At 38.0% G+C, this 19,382-nt stretch overlaps 1 protein-coding gene and 1 non-coding gene across 4 annotated transcripts in view; one reads left to right on the top strand and one right to left on the bottom strand.

Annotated features, from left to right (window-relative positions):
• The window catches only part of TSC22D1 (TSC22 domain family member 1), a 119,700-nt gene that overhangs the window by 51,111 nt on the left and 49,207 nt on the right, over nt 1-19,382 (top strand). The window lies entirely within an intron of this gene.
• On the bottom strand, nt 7,369-7,494 carry LOC118758050 (U6atac minor spliceosomal RNA). The gene has a single exon (XR_004995505.1). It is a non-coding gene; the product is annotated as a U6atac minor spliceosomal RNA (small nuclear RNA).

Genomic DNA, 19,382 nt, shown 5'->3' with positions numbered 1-19,382 from the left:
AGCAAAGTGCTTGTGTTTCTTTGTAAAAGTTCCAAGTTTTAACTGGTGCATATTGCAAAGTTTTACTCTTGCCCTTTTTTTTCTGAATTCACTGCCTACTTCTTTAACCCTAACTTCAACACCAAGCAGCTACTGTTAAATTCTTTGCTTTCTCAGATGTTACATTTTTTCAAGAGATTAATGATTTAGACTTTTTTGCTTCTAAAATTTTTACACAAAATATGTGCTATATTTTACCTCTTGCCTTTTCCCATTTAGTATTATTTGGAAGTCTTTCCATATTGCAAATGGACAATTTCCTCTGTTTTTGTACAGTTGCATGTATAGGTGTGCTGCCTCATATAGATGCGTTTTATTTTATGTAACCAGACTAATGCGTATTGAACTTGTTTCTTTTGCTTCTGTGAAGAGTATTGTGATGTGTGACCTTGTATGTGGTGATTTGCTGTCTGTGTACTTACATTCTTAAGTGAAATTAATTCTTAAAAGTGGAATTGCGGGGTCAGAGGGTGTATTTACAATTTTCATGGATATTATCAAATCGTTTTGCATTTGATCATTCTCACTGGGAGTGGATGAGAGAGCCTCTTTCTACTGCCTTGAGCATGCTGTTAAAATTCTTGATTTTTGTGCATATTTCAAGATAGGAATTGCATCTCAAAGTAGCTTAATTTGTATTTTGTTTCTGGGTGACTTTAAACTTTTTTGAGTATACGTTTTTGTTTCTCTACTTCATATTGTGTTTTTGATTAGCACCATGTTGATGATATGAGCAAAATATTTTTCTCAGTTTATTTTTAATTTTCATGATGGAGTTTTTGCTTTTTGATCATAAAGAGATTTTTTTTTTCAGTAGTCCAATTCATAAAAGTTTCTTTCACAACTAGAATTGTGAGTCAGACCTTTTCTACAGAACTACAAAGAAATAATCTTACATTTATTTTAACTATTTTCATTTTCCTGTGTCTTTGTTCCCTTTTGAAGTTTATTTTGATGCATTTGAATGGATCAACCTTTAATTTTTTGTAGATGCTTCTAATTCTAACAACTTTTAATGAGTAATGTATACTCTAGATGATCATATCATGAGGTTTTGTTAGACTATACTTTCAATATTCTGAAAGGGTGATATAAAGAATAAGTAATGGAAAAATTCACATCTTCAATTCTTAGTTCCCTTATTATATGAGATATTAAAACTTCAGTTAGCTACCCAGAAATTGGAAAGGGACTTTGCCAAGTTTTTTGCCTACTTTGTTAGAATTTAGTGTGGGACATGTTTATCTGTTTAAACTATTGTTAACTGGTGGTTAAGATTGTTAGTTCTTCCTTTAGTAACTAGTCATCTGCATTCTCTTCCCCAAGGGCCTTAGCTAACTCAGAATAGTGGTAGGAGAGGGTGGAATAGATAGCCTGAGCTTCCTTTCTGTGGTTTACCATAGCATTGTTGATTTGGGGCAGGATTTTCGTTTTGTATGTGTTAGTGGTTAGAGTTCCCAGTGGTTAACACAAATGCTGAATCAAAATAAACACACACACACACACACACACAAAAGCAAAAAGGCAGCCTAAGTTTATAAGATGATCTCAGTTCTAGTCAATTCACATTATTCCTGGGGTGCTTTCTGTTGTTAACTATTATTCTTTTTAAGTCATTTAAAAAAATCTGGTTATCCATGTTTTTGAGAGTATTGACCTATTTGTAATATAAGAAATGTTTGCATATTTTTAATATAGTGTCTGAAGGTACATAACAAAAACTTGCAGATGTGATTTATCATTAATGTTTTCTTTCTTTTTTTTTTTTAAAGATTTATTTATTTTATTACAAAGTCAGATATACAGAGAGGAGGAGAGACAGAGAGGAAGATCTTCCATCCGATGATTCACTCCCCAAGTGAGCCGCAACGGCCGGTGCGCGCCGATCCGAAGCCGGGAACCTGGAACCTCTTCCGGGTCTCCCACGCGGGTGCAGTGTCCCAATGCATTGGGCCGTCCTCGACTGCTTTCCCAGGCCACAAGCAGGGAGCTGGATGGGAAGTGGAGCTGCCGGGATTAGAACCGGCGCCCATATGGGATCCCGGGGCATTCAAGGCGAGGACCTTAGCCGCTAGGCCATGCTGCCGGGCCCTCTTTCTTTTTTAAACAGAGTTAGAGAGAGAAAGAGAGAGAGACAGATTTTCCATTGTTGGTTCACTCTCCATAACAGCCAGGGCTGTGCCAGGCCAAAGACAATAGTTTCTTCCAGGTCTCTCATGTGGGTTCAGGAATCCAAGCACTGGGACCATCCTCTGCAGCTTTCCCAGGAACATGAGTAGGAAGCTACATCGGAAGGAGCAGCCAGGACTGAAACCAACACCTATGTGGCATTCTAGCACCACAGGTGGGCAGCTTGACCCACTACACTGTGATGCCAACCCCCACAGTTGATTTAAATTAATTGGTCTAATATTTCTCACGAAAAGTACCCACCTACATTTTACAAAGGAAATAGATACACATTTAGATATACAATCCAAGTAATCTTTTCTAATCAGATTGCATGCACTAAATCACAATCCATAGATGAGGAAGCATAAGAGAAATGGTCCCTGCAGGAACTAACTTAACATAGACTGCCTCTGAAAGAACGTTAGATGATGTGAGGACAGGAGAGGCAGAGGAGTACTGTGTGCTCTGTCACAGTGAAGTCCAGATTAGTTCAGGCATTCCTAGGGGGTGACACTGAAGCTAATCTCTGAAGTGCATCGAGAGTTCAGATTACAGGCAAGAATATCAACTAGGGCAACTGCAGGATTTAGGAAGAAACTTAATGTGGACCTAAATTAGGACAGAGGCTTTAGAGATGGAAATGAGGAGGCTGACTTAGGAAATACTTCTGATGGCTATAGTTACAGAGAAATGGCAGATGAAAAATGGTAAATTTAAAATGGTTATCACGATGGGAAATGGTTCTTTTTACAGAAATAGAGTACATTGGAATACAAAGTTTAGAGAAAGAACAACCAATTATAAGCATGTTGATTTTGAAACATTCAGCTAGAGTAGGCAAATAGGCTTTTGAATTTGATTTTGAAGTTAGGGATAAGATTTCAAAATGAAGGTATTGGTGTAGGAGCTGTCATTTTAGTGGTAATAGTTAAAGTTATGAGAGTAGCTTTAATTGCCCAGAAAATAAATGCAGAATGAGCAGTACAACAGGCTGTAGGTAGAACTTTCCTGAACATCAGCTATTATGGAATAGAAGATTCTAATTATGGCCTTGACTTTGGCGGTTCCTATCACCTGAATTGGCTTCCCAACTGCTCACCTGACCGATTCAAATGACCTCCTCAATGTTTGAATTAAAGTCTGTCTTTCTCATGAAACCATTTCTACTACTTTCTGTAGTAGTTTATTTAAAGGCATTTAGTGTGTGGCAGCATTTTTAAAACAATAAAATCAAGTACTGCCTCATAGAGCCCTAGCTTTTTAGGTTTGCTGACTGTTCCATGATTGTTAAATAATTGTGCCTTTTATGTATGCTTCATCCTAGAAAGCTAGCTTGTAAATGGATTGGCTTTAAAAAAAATGCTGTCTTAAACAACTATACTTTGTTAACCAGTTACATACTAGATGTAACTAGGCTTAGCTCCTTATTTTAGAGTACCAAAACCTTAACAGTGAAAACTGACAGCTGTGGGGATGTCTTAGAAAGTGTTTAGCTTCCCTTATTTTTTCCTCCTGAGTATGAATTAGAATTATTTCTTAAGATAGCTTTTTGCTTCTGACTATTACAAGCTCAGATGTAGAAAAGCAGAAAAATCCTGGGCAAAGATGCTTGTTCATGTTGGAAATGATACTGGTTCTGTACAACTTGCCTAATTTTTAAACCATCTTGTCACAATTTCAGAAACATTTTTAATAGGTAGAAACAAACAGAAATAAAAATATTCTTTTATTACCAGATACTAATTTCATTTTTTCCATTATTTCATTGTGCATAGTACCTGATGAACATTCATATTTGTGCTTTATGCTTTTTATGCATTCAGGATTATTTTCTTACAGTTAATTTATAGGAATGAAATTATTGGGAAAAAGAGCGTAACCATTTTTTAAAAAAGATTTATTTAACTTAAGTCAGTAACAGAGAGAAATAGATAGACAGATAGATCATCTATCCTGTTTCAGTCCCCAAATGGCCACAACAGCCAGAGCTGAATGGATCTGAAGCCAAGAGCCAGGAGCTTTTTCTGGGTCTCCCATGAGAGTGTAGGGGCCAAAGGATTTGAACCATCATCCTTTAGCATAACTATTTTCAAGATTCCTAATGAATGGGTAGCACAATGGCTTAACTGGCTAATCCTCTGCCTGCAAGTTTCATACGGCACCATATGGATGCCAGTTCATGTACCAGCTGTTCCACTTGCCAGCCTGTGGCCTAGGAAAGCATTAGAGGATGGCTCAAGGCCTTGGGACCCTGGACCCACATGGTAGACTGAGGGGACTCCTGGCTCCTGGCTTTGGATCAAATCAGCTCAGCTGTGTCTGTTGCAGCCACTTGGGGAGTGAACCAACTCGGGAGATCTTTCTTTGTATTCTCCTCTGAAAGTCTGCCTTTTCAGTAAAAATAAGTCCTTTAAAAAACAATTCTTTTGCATACTGACTCAATTTCTTTTCAAAGGAGGTTTGATTCTAGTGTAGCAACATAGGAGATTATTCATTTCCCCTTCTTGGATTACTATCTTTTAAATTTTTTTTGCTTATGTTCTAGATTTTATGTAATATTTTGTTTTAATAATGTCAGTGAAGGTAAACATGTCAAAATTATACGTTCTTTCACTTATCTGCTTTTTCTTCTTTAGTTCAAAATGGTGACCAAATGAGCATACTTTATTTAATAGATCTAGAAAACAGTGTTCTCAGCTTTTATGTTCTTCAGCATAAGAACCTATAGACTTTGTCTTAAATTTATATTGAAACTTTCCTAACCTTTTTTTTAAATGGTAAAATAGCATAACATAAATTTTGCCATCCTAACTTACTTGTTTCTAGTAATTTGACTGGCTTATCCAGGTATGAAAGTACACTCTTTGGCTTTACCTTGGATGTAGTAGTTGCTGAAGTACCTTTGATAGTTCTTCATGCATTCGTCTTCATCTTAGCTAAACTTAGTATCTTGTGCTAAGATGAATGCTCACCTGTTACTTCTTGTATAAGAAATTTATGTTTGGTTTGACTGAGGTGTTTGATTCCTTGTAAGTTCTTAGGCATGAGAACGTCTTGGTCTGTGTGTCTGTCTCTCCATGCTGGCAGAGGTCCAAAGGTTTGGTCACGGGAAGGCGCTTGATTTGCTGTGGAACACAAGGCAGGCTTAGGTGACAGTGGTGTGAGGCGCAGCTGCAGGGGGAAATGAGGACCAGATGCTGGGTTCCAACTACGCTCTGTACTCTGTTGGGGGATTTTTAACTGGAGCTGGGAGGGGAGGGTAGCATGATCTGCTCTTAAAAGATCACCCTGGCTGCAGGATGGAGAAATAGTCTGTAAAGGAACAAGAGTGGAAACAGGCAGATGAGTTAAGCTTTTCCTGTTAACGTGGTGGCATTGCAATATTCTTTCACGGCCTTCTTTTTTTCTACTCTCTATGTGACCATGTGCAATAACTCTAAACTCAATTGGCCAGGGTTACTGTGCTGAACAGTGAGAGTTATCAGATGATGGATTTGTTAATGTCACACTTCAAGCTAAATAAGCCAGGCTGGGTATAATTTGCATGTGAATCTGGCAAGTTCACCATCACTATCTTTGAACATTCTGTAAGACCAACTAATCTCTAATTTAGATAGTTTAGTGAGTCCAGAAATATATTCTTATTATATAGATACAAAGAATAAGTAATCTAGGCACTACAGTTTAAAAAAAAATTTTTTTTAAAACCCCTTTCTTAGTTTCTTTTGACTGCAAGTGCCATCTTACCAACACCGTACTTTTAGTCTAATTCTTTCCCAATCAATTATTCCTTCACTTCATAGATGAGATTTGAAAGTTTCATGCACATTTTAGGCACACATTATTCTGGATATGTTCTTGTGACATTAGTTACATATTATTCATAGATTTAGCTATGGTTCCAAGCTAAAGGTCCTGAGATTCCTCCCGAGAGCCTGCCTCCAGAGAGGTTCACAAGGGCCGGGCAGGGAGTCCCTCTGTGTGTTGACTTCATTACTGTAACTTCTTGAGCATTTGTTCTGCTGAGTTGCCTGCTGCTCTGAGGACAGAGATGTACTCCAGGGGGAGTGAATGAACTGGGGAATTGACGACGTATACTTGAAGGGACTTGAGACAATAGTGAAATTGCTTTGAATACTTTGTATTTTGTTCCACAAGGCAGCCTTTTAAATACTTCAATACTGAGTGAAGCTATTACTGTAGGGAGCTGTACATTTTATTTATATTGCAACTTCATATGTTTTTAGCAACTCTTCTCTTTTCCAGTCTGTTAAAGTCGTGTAATTTGTTTAGTTTGAATTTGCTATTTTGTTTACTTTAAATTAGCTTCCTATGTTTGCTTTAGGGAATAGATTTTTGAAAAGTAATTCCTTGAGTAATATTTTGAAAAGCATTCAGCTCCTGTGTTCTTTGGTACATTTTCTAAGGACAGTCCTTTTGAAGCTTGGTGTTTGGCCCCTTGCGATGTCCCTTATTTTGACACCACACTTCTGCAGTTTTATTCTTACCTCTGCTATTTTTTAAAAAAAATCTTTTCTATTATTATTGCTTCCATAGTACAGTTCCATAGGCTCTGGAATTTCCCATGCCCCTGCCCTGGCTGCCCTACTCCCCCCCACTCATTGATTTTCCCTCAAGTATTGCAGTGGGTGGTCCTCCATGAACAGTCTGAAGATCATCATGCTGTTATTGAAATGTCCCCCGACCTTGTGGGCATGGACAATATCGGAGAGTCCAGCATCTTACTGTTAGGATATTTTCAACTGTTTCACTGGGAGTCCGTCTTTGGTCTGGATACACAGAGACATGCTTCACTTTATCTGCACATCTGAACATGTCAGTCTCTGCTACACTTCCATTACACATCCCCTTAAATACAGAGCCAGTGAACACAGTGCACAACAGAGAGAAAAAAGTAAATTTTCATCAACATGAAGTTAACAAATATGCTACAAAAATACCAATGCATCACTAGAGTGATAAAGAAAATAAAAACCTTCTTATAGAAATTGCTGCCACTGCATGTCCCATGTGAACTGAAGAAAATAGAATTGAAACTAGAACATCATTACCTATGAGATATAACAAAAAGTGTTGAAAGGGACACGTATAATCTCAGGTATTTACAGGCAATCAAACCATCTCTTATGGATGATCAAAAAATAGTGATTAGATGCCATCAAGTAGGTAGCAATGCCTTAACTGTATGTGTGTTGTCAGGCCCAAGGGCCTCTTCCGTCCTTGTCAAGGGAAATGCTAACCTTCTCTCCTTTCATACAACACTTACCTGTGCTATTTTTACCTACTTTTTTTTAGGTATTTGTCTTTCCTTCCAAATTATGTGTGGGTTTGTACAAGTCGTCCTCTCTGTTCCTTTCCATCATCGTACTCCTGAAGCGTTTGCCACTGTTCCTAACTGCAGGTGACTCTAGATCTTTATCTTCAACCCTGGCTTCTTTCCTACTGGCCTGTTCTGAATTGCTAAGCCCCTTCTGAAGCTTGTAGCTTCTGTTGATTATTGTCCCAACCTTCCAGTCATCCAGGCTCGAAAGCCTGATGACCCTTGCCTCCACCGTGCCCGGAACTGGGACACAGCAGGCACTGTTCCCGCAGTCATCCATTCTCTGATTCTACAGTGTGTCGTGCTTTCGCATATGCGTCTTGTCACCCCAGAGCTTAGGCTGCCAAGACTCCTTTGGATTGTTTTTAGGAAAAAACCTTACTAACCAAACTGGGTACAAGCCTTCTTATCTCCTTCCCAATCACACAGGAATGAAAACCTCTTACTTGCAAAGCTCTGAATCTTCATTGGCCTCCTGTTGTTTCCTTTTAGCCAACTTCTGCAGACTTTTAGTTTGCTCCACTAGCCGCTTTTCCTTTACTCAGAATTCCCATCCGCTCTTCCCCTGGACCTCACATTGTCCTTTGGGGACTCTATTTCATGTTCTGCTCGATATGATCTTTTGGAGATTCTGTATGTTTTTGTTGTTACTTTTGAAAAACCTCCACTCAAACTTCTTCAGACATCCATCATTATTTGTGAGGCAACAAGGCAAGACAGCTTAAAACACATGAACTCTGCTGTCTCTGTGTTCACATCCAGTTGTCCCTCTAACTGGTGTCAGACTTGAGCTGATTTCTCAACTTCCTTTGGCCTTGGTTTTGCTAGAGGTTGGGAATAGTAATAGTGCCTAGCCTACATGCCTGTTGTGGAGAGTAAGTGAAATATACCTAAAATACGTAAACAACTGACCTGTACTTTAGAGATGTTTTCTAGTATTGCATGTTTTTTAAATTATTTTATTTTGATAATCTACATAGTTGATTAGGACACCAATTGTCAAGGGCTACAGGAAAATGGGTAATACCATTGTTTCCACATTCTCTCTCTCTCTCTCTCTCTCTTTTTTCTTTCTGTATCTGGGGGTAAACGGGCAGATAAAGGAGAAGCCCCACCCATCCCAGGGTCCCTGACTTGGGGCATGCTGTGAGGGCACAGCTCAAATCATTTTGATAGTTCAACAGCCCGTTGCTGAATTGCTGCCAGTTCAACAGCCCTGAATTGCTGCCAGTCTCGCCATTCCAAGCATGATGAAATATCTCCAGAATCCACTGGCTGACATAGTCTACCGTAGAATCTCAGATTGTCGAGATTTTCACTGACATGTTTAAAAAAGAAAAAAACAGATGAAAATGTGATTTCCCCTATTCTGAACTCATTGAAGGCAGTGAATGTCCTGTTCTTTGGGTAAAATAATCTAACATTGTTGCTTACGCAGAGTAGGCATTCAATAAGTATTTACCGAATAAAACAAATTTGTTGAAAAGCCCAGTTCATTAACAACTCTTTTGCATTGGCTTTGAAATAGGATTGTTTAAGCTTGCATGGAGTCAGTTCAGTGGTTGTAAAGTGAGGTCACAGAGTTTTTCTGGAATAATGTAATAGCAGAGTATACTATTTCTTTGTTTAATTATATGGTTTGGGTAAAGAAAACCATGTCATTTTACAAATGTATAAATCTTAAGCAGAATTATACAAAGATGATGAAATAGTGAACCCCTGGATGTTGGCTTTGGTGTTTACTGAAAAAGCACCAAATACTAAGAAACATTGGGCAACAGTTTTCACACAAAGGAGAAGAAAATTCCAAGTATCACCGAGTAGAACGATCCAGTTATGTGAGACCTTCCTTCAAGGACACTGGTTTTAAGCTCCATTCTGAAACCAACTTACATATTATATATTTTTTCTAGCAAGTAGTAGAATCTCTTGAGTAGCTCTAGAATTGAATACAAGATGTCTAGGATTAAACTTTGCTATTTTTCTTGTGTAAGCTTACAGTAATGTTTCATGCTTAAATATTGGACACCATTTTGATCTTTGAAGAAATAGTAAGCCTGATCGTGGTTGAAGACATTTCACTTAAATTACTTTTATCAGTTTGCATGAGAGTTTTAATAGGAACTTAAGAAAGCTCAAAAACTAGACAGCAAGTGAAATAGAGTAGTGTTTGGTTTCCATGGGAAAACAGAAGAAATATTCATTAAATACTGACTGTATTTTTCTGACTCAAGAGGAGAAATTGTTGAATTTTTGCCAGTAAGAAAAAACCTAACTAAATTTCTTAGTACATTCCATTTGGTAATATTGAGTATTTTTTAACCTAATTTTTAAAGGCTTTCAAGAAACTGACAGAACATTTGCATCATTCTGAGGTTTCTGTCTTGCCAGTTAAGCTATAACTTAAATGCCCTTTTTATAATAAGGTTAAAATATATTACATAGTTTAAAACAATGAAATTTCCAGTTTATGTTAATATGCTCATAAGCAGTTAAGATTTAGTTGTCTTCTAATTTTATCATGAATGAATTTCCAACATTTTTAATGTTAAGATATCCTAAGTATCTGTATTTTAAAATGGAGATATATTCAAGAATCTACATACCCAAGCTTTTGTAATGAATCCTCCTCTAAGTAAAAGGAGGAAAGGTATCAAGTCATTGTGCTGAAATATTCATTGGCAGCAGAATGACCTATTCATCAGTTGGCCAAGTTGTGCTGCTGTTTATTTGATTCGTCTTTACAACCTTCGTGTTGAAAGTGAATTTCCCTGTTTTCTCTGCTTCAGAGTTGGAAATACTGAAAGATTTTTATATTCTCTATTGTATCTCTCCCCCACCCCTATTTGAAGAAAAATTTTGGGTTACTGGATGATGTGCAAAACAATTAGCAATGACAACAATATGAAAATTCAAGGATATTTATGTACAGCATCCTATCATTTTGATAGAAGTCATTGATTTTCTTTTCTCTCCTGCCATGTTAACTTTAGTCTAGATTGATAGATTGTAAACTAGATCCCCAAGAAATTCCTTAGAGACTTTAATCTTTACCTATGTCATCCCTCTGTACTCTGTTTTTCCATTTGTACTTTAGGTTACCTGAGAGGGAACATTAGAAGCCATCAGAAGGAACTACAATGTAAAGTTGCCGCACTGTCAATCTTGCTATTTGTGTATTAGGATTGCTTAAAAAGTATTGACTGTAGATATGTTTATGTTCTGTAAATGGTGCCCATATTTTTACTTTTAAATTTCAAAATGTAAGGCATGATTTTATTAGCATATATTTACTGAACGTTGATGATTGCTCAGAGTCTCTTGCCAGGTAGCCTAGTCCTACTTGCTTGAATTCACTCTTGGTTCTTTGACATTTTTATGGCTGTTATTGATGGTGGCAGTGATCAATTAAATTCTGAATACTTTTTGTGAGACTTATACAGTGACAGTGTAAGGAAAGTTTTAATGATCTTTATTTTATAAATTTTTAATAGTCGTATTGTGAGACAAATTTATTCAGCTGAAATAATTTAAAAACTTTAAAAAGAGCAGTGCTGTAAAGATTAGGTCCTTGTTGCCAACACAAAGGAAGAATTTCTGGCCTGGACATACTGGAGTAGTATAAAGAACTCAGGAAGTAGACTAATTTTCATTCTGATTCCACCACTTGCTAGCCAGGTGTGCCTAGTCAGGGCACTCACACTTGGCCTCAGTTTCCTAATCTGTCAAATGGAGAATGATCATTATAATCTGCTTGTGGGGTTGCTTGTGATGTACAGTGTTTAAAATAAGATTCGTTGGGAAGCTCAAACCCTGGCGACCTGCGGTGTCTATGAATGAAGTGACTTTGCTCTGGGATGGTGCTGGTCATGCTCGATCCTTGAGGAAACAGCCACCTGACTTCCTGTGTGTGGTGTGGTCCCAATGAATGATTAGATGAGTTACTACATGATCAAGCATGAAAAAGGCCTAAGAAGCATTAGCAGTTATTGTTGCTGGATGATGAAAAATGAAGGCAACTTAACTGGTCAGAGGCAGAGATTTTCAGGTCAAGAGAAATCAAAGATTATCAGAAAGTATTTTCCATTTTAAACTAAGTGTCCAATTACTTTGTGTCTCTGGGACCAAATGGAACCAGGAAAATGAACAACTTATTTATCCATCAGAAAGGCACTGAACATCTGAAAGGATGTTGCACATAGAAAAACAAATGCTCTTGATACATTTATCCAAGTGAGCTAAACTTACAAATACCATATTGAACCTATGGGAGAAACAGGGTGTGAGCTGGGGGTTGGGGGAGAAGAGGGAGACAAATTTCTACCAACCAAGAAATGGCAACTGGATATCACAGCAAAAGATGGCAAGTTGAGGGATAATTTCATTTGATCGAGAGTGACATATCAAAGTTTTAGGTTATTTGTAAAATTTGTCGATCACAGATTCGTTGATTTGGAAAGAACTGTTTCGGTGAGTATCAGCTCATATAGTAGCATTGCTTTCTTCTCAATCTTTTACTTCCTGTTGCACACACAGTTTTAATAAATTGTGACTTTGTATCCTTGCTGGGATTTTTAAAAATACATTTATTTATTTTTATTGCAAAGTTAGAAATAGAGGAGGAGAGACAGAGAGAAAGATCTGTCCTCTGGTTCACTCCCCAAGTAGCCGCAACTACTAGAGCTGAGCCATCCAAAGCCAGGAGCCAGGAGTTTCTTCTGGGTCTCCTACATGGGCTCAGGGTCCCAAGGCTTTGGGCTGTTTTCAACTGCTTTCCCAGGCCACAAGCAGGGATCTGGATGGGAAGTGGTGCCCATATGGGATCCTGGCGCATGCAAGGAGAGGTTTTAGCCACTAGGTTACTGCACCAGGCCCAATTGTTGTGGCTTTGATAGTGTGTACATGAAAAAATTTTTATGTATTTATTTATATAATCTTGGCTTTTTCATCCTGTACTCTGTGCTTCTCTGAGTTCATCCTGTGTATGACTGCCTTGGTCATCTTCCTTCATCTCTACTTGATTTCCCCAATATGCTCATTCCCTGCCCCCCACCCTCCAGCCCAGATTCTAGAACAGTGTCTGATTTTAGGACTGACAAGTTCAACATTGGGAGATTCAGCAGCTAGGGTAGTTGCTACTTTGATTTATCTCTCAGCACTTATAACAAGTATGTTGCCTTATTCCAATGATCAGTTCCCAATCATAAGTCCAGTTCAGGTACTTGGGCTACTTGGATTTGATTTTATCCTTTATGATGCTAAGCCTTTGGAACTGTGATGTGTGAAATTTGCGGTGTCTCATCTGCTAGGATAGCTGTTGATTTGTGTTACAACTCCCTCATGTCAACCACTTGCCTAATTACTGTTGCCTGCCTGGCAGGCTTTTTGTCCATTTTCTATCTGCTATTTTCCCCACACTGCCTACTGTGGATTTACTACCTCTTAGTCTCCCTGCAGGAACATCAAAGTGAGGGAGTTGAATGGGTTTGCTGTATTTCTGAAATTGATTTCAAACAATTAGAATGTGAGTAATCCCAATAACTGAAAAGATGTAATTTTGGTTTGTTATACAAGTACAGTCTTATGAGGAATGTGTGTGTGTGTGCGTGTGTGTGTGTGTGTGTGTGTGAGAGAGAGAGAGATTTCAAAATAATTTATCCAGAATTGCCAATGTAGAGATGTCTTCTGGTCCAGATTGGGTTTGCTGAATCTTTTCAAATTCAGATGGTCAAAATGTCCTCAAATCTCTAGTATGTTTAGCGGTAATAAAAGGAAAACAGTAGGAATACTTCCTTTGAAAAATAATTCTGAATCTAATTTTACCAGTAGATGTGTTTCCAGTCACAGGGCAATGGACTCAGAAAGATCCACAGTGTTAGAAGATGGAGGGTCACTTTAGACCTGTCCCTAAAAATCTCTCAAAAGTGAGAGCAGTTAAATTTTCCTGTTAGATTTTTCATCTCAGATATTAAAGGGATTTTTACTGTGGCAGTAGCCTCATTGAATGAATGCATTTTTAACATTTCCTCAGGTTGACATAGACCAGTATTCAGTTTTTAAATAAAGACTAGAAAATATTCCTGCATGAATTAATGTGTTCATCAAGTCAGAACTCTTGCTGTAATGAGTTGAAGGATAGACCACTAAGCAGAAATATACAAATTGTTCACTGTTCTCTGAGACAGTGGGCAGCCCTGAGGACCCAGTGCTGACGTGGCACGGGATGGCAGCACATTCTCTAAAGTGAACTAGTGGAGGAACATTTGCTGGATTGGATACATGTGATAGAATGATCAAAGTCTTGACTCTTGCTTTCAGAATTGGCTAGGGCATTGATTCCAGAGTATAGCACAGTAAGCCAGTTACATTATAGTGTGAAAATGAGAAAACTCTGCTCAGAGAACTATTGAGTTTGGACCTGGGGAGAAACCTCTCAGAGGAGGAGATATCGAGTTCAATTTTTAAGGTATCCTTCACTTGGGAAGGATTTCCCAGGCAAAGTAAACACCAAGACCTTTACCTGTTCTGAATACTTCACATGAATGAAATCACGCAATGCGACTTCGTTCACTTGGCGTGAATTTAAAGCATAGGTCTTTGAAACAGGAAGCGTATACCTTACATGTACCAGGAGAAGGGAGCTAATGACAGGAGATGACACAAAAGAAGTAGAAAGAGGCTAGTATAGGAAGAAAATCTTGAGTGTTGGGAAAGGGTGCTTCACTGTATGTTAAAAGTTATAATGATATGCAGAGAGGATTTTAAGTAGAAAATTTAGAGGATTTGAATTACATTTTGGAAAGACAAAATCTGGCAGCAGCTGGGGGAAGGGACTAAATGTGAGGAACGATGCTGTTTGCAGACTACCTGGGAAACTAGTATGTTGAGTGAGTGCCGCTGGTCCTCTACTGGATGGATGAAGGCAGGAACAGCTGCAAGGAGCAGGAGAGGGAATGGATTCTCAGGTGGCGTTCTCAAGACCCCCTGCCTCCTTCCCGGATGAGATGGGAAGGATGATGGCCAAAGAAATTGAAGATAATTTGTGCTGATTGAGGCCCAGAATTGTTTTAGTAGTCTTCTTAAATATAGCAAAGTTTCTCAGTTTCACAGATTTTTTTTTATCCTTAGCGAACTAATTTTGTGCATTCCATAGGTACTGGTCCAAGAAGACAATCACCTTTCACTCATTCCTCTGCTCCCTCCAAATACCCTTCTCTTTTTCCCCTCTCTTCATCAGTTTTTGCAAACACATGGTTTTGACCCAGTCTATATTCTCGGGTGTAATTTGTCACTAATAGTGTTCAACAACTAAAAACTAGGAAGACCACAGTTTTACTGGAGTGTAAAGGCAGGCTAAAACTGGCAATCATATCCCAAACTGACCATTTTGTTCCTTTATCTTTTTTTCTTGTATTCTGTATTAGCTGCTGCATAAGAGAGGAAATATTTTTGTCTTTGAGACTAGCTTATTTCACTAACCTAAACAACTTTCAGTTGCTTCCATTTTGTTACAAAAGACAGGCTTTCATTCTTTCCTTTTTATGACCAAATGGTATCCCAAAGTGTATATATACACCACATTTTCTTTATCTGATCATCAGTTGACACACATCTGGGTTCATTCCATTTCTTAGCTATTGTAAATTGAGCTGCAATTTTTTTTTGCATTTTAAGCTGCATAGTTCCATGGCATTTAATGTGTTGAAAGAGTTGGATAACTACCAGCTTTATCAAGTTACAAAACATTTTCATTATTAAAAGAAAACTCCAGTGAAGCTGCAGTTCTCTTCTTTGTCTCATGGCCATCCCCAGGGAGCCCCAGGCTGCACTGGGTCTCAGTAGTTTACCTCTTCTGAATATTTCACAGGACTGGAATCATGCAGTGCGGCTTCATTCACTTGGTGTGTGATTTCAAGGCTCGTCCACCTGACAGCATGCATCTGTGCTTGGTTCATGTACAGGGATTATATCCTGTACAAAAATATGTGCAAACATTTGTTTATTCATCCATTGCTGGATATTTGAGTTGTTTTTAGCTCTTTGCTGTTATGAATACTGCTGCTATAAATATCCATAGAGAAGTATGTTAGCTACCTACTTTCAGTTCTTTTGGGTTTATAATTAAGAGTGGAATTTTTGGGTTGTATGGTAATTTTGTTTGAGAAACTGCCAGATTTTTTCGTAGTGGTTATTCTACTTTACCCTCCAACTATTGTATGAGGGCTCCACTTTTTCCATATTCTCACCAGAATTTGTTACTTTCTGTATTTTTAGTTCTTGTCACCCTACTGGGTATGAAGTGATATTCTGAGGTTTTGATTTTTATATATCCAATGGCTGATAATAAGCACCTTTCATGCACTGTTTGCCTTTTGTATATCATCTTAATTTCATTTCTAGGTATACACACTCAAGATCTACTTAGATCCTTCACTCATTTTATAATTGGATTGTAAAATTTGTCTTAATATATTTTAGATACAACTCTGTTATCAGTTATTTGACTCAGATTGGGTTATGTTTTTCTTAGTTGATTATATTCTTTGATGCACAGAACTTTAAATTTTGATGTAACTGATTTGTTTCTTTTACTGATGGTAAACATTTATATACATATATTTATTTATTTATATACTGACGACATATCTGAACATCCATTGTCAAATCCAAGATCATGGAAGTGTACCCTATGTTTTTAGATTTTATTTCTTTGAAAGGCAGAGTCGGGATTGCCCATCCAGTGGTTCACTCCCCAAATGATCACAGCAGCTGGGCATGGGACAGGCCAAAGCCAGGAATTAGGAGCTTTTTCCGGGTCTTCCATGTGGGTGCAGGGTCCCAAGGACTTGGGTCATCCTGCACAGCTTTCACAGGTGTTTTAGCAGGGAGCTGGATCAGAAAAGAAGCAACCGGGAACTGAACCTGCATCCATATGGAATGCCAGTGTGGCAGGCTGAGGCTTTACACCACAATGTTAGCCCCTACTTACATTGTTTTGCTCTTAAGAATTTTATAGTTTGGGGCCTGGCATGGTAGCCTAGCTGCCTTGCATGCATTGGGATCCCATATGGGTGCTGGTTCATGTCTCAGCAGCCCTACCTCCCATCCAGCTCCCTGCTTGTGGCCTCAGAAAGCAGTGGAGGATGGCCCAAAGCCTTGGGACCCTGCACTCCCATGGGAGACCCGGAAGAAGCTCCTGGTTCCTGGCTTCAGATCAGCTGAGCTCCGGCCATTAGGGCCACTTGGGGAGTGAACCAGTGGATGGAAGATCTTTCTGTCTCTCCTCTCTGTAAATCTGACTTTCCAATAATAAATGAATAAATCTTTTTTTAAGTGTAATTCATAAATTATTCAGTTGAGCAACTGGAAAAAAATTACCAAAAATTTTAAAGTTTTAACTCGATTAACAGATTATTAATCCATCTTAACTTTGTATATGATAGGACATAGGGATCCAATCATGTTGAGTTTATAGTTGTGCCAACAGCATTTGCTTAAGAGGCAATCCCTTCCACATTGGATAGTTTTGATACCCTGTCTAAAGTCAGTTTTCTATAGTTTTGTATAGTCTCATTTCTGGATTCTTCATGCATCAATCCATTTTCATGTTTTTGTTGTTGTTGTTGTTACACACAGTATATTTTCCAATGTGTCACCATAGCAGACTTATGATTATTTTGTGTGTATATTGACACAGAGGAAAGAAAAAGTTGCCAGCCACCACAGCAGTGACTTTTCTATTTGTCTATGTACTTACCTGCACATGCGTTCTTTATTTCTCAGTGTGATTTGATGATATCGTCCTCTCTTCTTTCCCTTCCTCCAAAGGAACTTCAGCATTGCTTGCAGGGCAGCTCTACTAGCAACGGAATAGTCCCTTCAGCACTGATGTCTTGAGAAGTCTTAACTTTTCATTCCTGGAGGATAGTTTTGCTAAGTATAGAATTCCTGTTCAACTTAAAAAAATATATATATATATATATATATGTATATATATAGCACTTTATATATGTCATCTCACCACACCATGGGTTCCATGGTTTGTTTTTGTTGTTAAGGCCATCGAGTATCCCTTATGCCTGGAAATTTGCTTTTAAAATTCTCCTTGTTTGAAATAGACTGTGTGATTACAGTGTGTCTTGGTTTGTGTCCCTTTTTTTTTCTCTCTCTTGGAGTTCATGGACCTTGTTGGATGCATAAAATCATGTTTTAGCAAATTTTAAAACTTGGGTTCAATGTTTCTTTAAATAACTCCTTCAGTTCTTTTTCTGTCTCTCTTGTGCTTGTGGGACTCTCGTTATGTGTGTCTATTGATAAGCTTGATGGTATGCCAAAGCTCTTTAAGCTCTGTTTTGTTTGTTCTTAGGGTTCTTCAGACTCAGGAATTCTGTTTGACCTATCTTGAAGCCCACTGATACTTTCTTTCATCTGTTAAAATATGCTGTTAAATCTTTAGGGAAATTTCCATTTCAGCAATTATGCCTTTTTAATTCTAAAATTTCTCTTTGGTTCCTTTAAAACATTTCTCTTATAGTCTGGGTTTGTGAGACATCATCTCCTAGTTTCTTTTAGTTCCTTGTCCATGGTTTCCATAAACCCTTAGAGTATACTTAAAGTTTTTGTGTAGTAAATATAATATTGAGTGCAGTTTCTTGTTAATTTTCTTCTGTGAATAGGTGTTTTGTACATTTTCTTGAAAATTGAACAGTTTAATTATTATGTGTGCTAACTCTGCAGATCACATTCTTACCCTTAGGATTTGTTATTCTTCTGAGTTCTGTCTGTTTACTTTCTTAAACTACTTTTAAAAAGATTTACTTATTTTTATTGGAAAGACAAATTTACACAGAGAAGGAGAGACAGAGAAAAAGATCTTCTATCCACTGGTTTACTCCCCAAATGGCTGTAATGGCCAGAGCTGAGCTGGTCCAAAGTCAGGAGCCAGGAGCCTTTTCCAGATCTCCCATGTGGATGCAGTTTCCTGAGGTTTTGGTCTGTCCTCTACCTTCCCAGGCCACAAGCAGGAAGCTGAATGGGAAGTAAAGCAGACAAGTCATAAACCAGCACCCACATGGGATCTCACTGCTTGCAAGGAAAAATAATTAGCCAGTGAACCATCATGCCTGTCCCTCTTAAACTAATTTTTTTGTAAAGACTATTTTGTTATGTGTGGTCTCTGCATATCTGTACCTTTAGCTTGTGGTCAGAAAGTCCTTCAATTCTTGAAGCTTCGTGCCACCAAGTAAATAAGTAAATAAGTAAACAGATAAGTAAACAACTCTCCCAGTTTTTATAGGTTGACCTCAGTGTTTAATTGGGCTGTTCTCACTGAACTTTCATTTCCTGCTTCTGCTAAGCCAAATAGTAAATAAATAAATAAATAAAATTCATAATAAATATTTATATTCTAAAAGAGAAATATCTGTGAATAATATATAATATATAACAAATAACAAATAATGTTCATATAAATAGTAAAATGAGCACATAAAAATAAATAATAAATAAATCAACCAGGTACAAAATCTTTCAGTATACTCAATCTCAAAAGCTTTTGTGTCCCTTAGCCATAATCTTTTTGTCTCAGATGACAATGAGTTGCTCATTTGCCTTTCTGTATTTTAGAAGGATGCCTTCTATACAGCTGCTTTTCTGCTCTCCAACAGTTAGGTGAAATAAAGGTAAAGCCAGAAATGTCCACACACACACACACACACACACACGGCTCAGTTCCCTACAGTAGCACCTAGGGTCAGGATCCCGCAGTGGGAATGTGGGCTGCCAGTATCAAGACCCCATGCCAGGGGTGTGGAGTAAGGGCAAGAAAATC

The sequence above is a fragment of the Ochotona princeps genome, chromosome 12 (assembly GCF_030435755.1).
Source record: "Ochotona princeps isolate mOchPri1 chromosome 12, mOchPri1.hap1, whole genome shotgun sequence".
Taxonomy (NCBI): domain Eukaryota; kingdom Metazoa; phylum Chordata; class Mammalia; order Lagomorpha; family Ochotonidae; genus Ochotona; species Ochotona princeps.
Note: the sequence above shows the minus strand (reverse complement) of the source record. Positions and strands in the feature narration are given on the sequence as shown.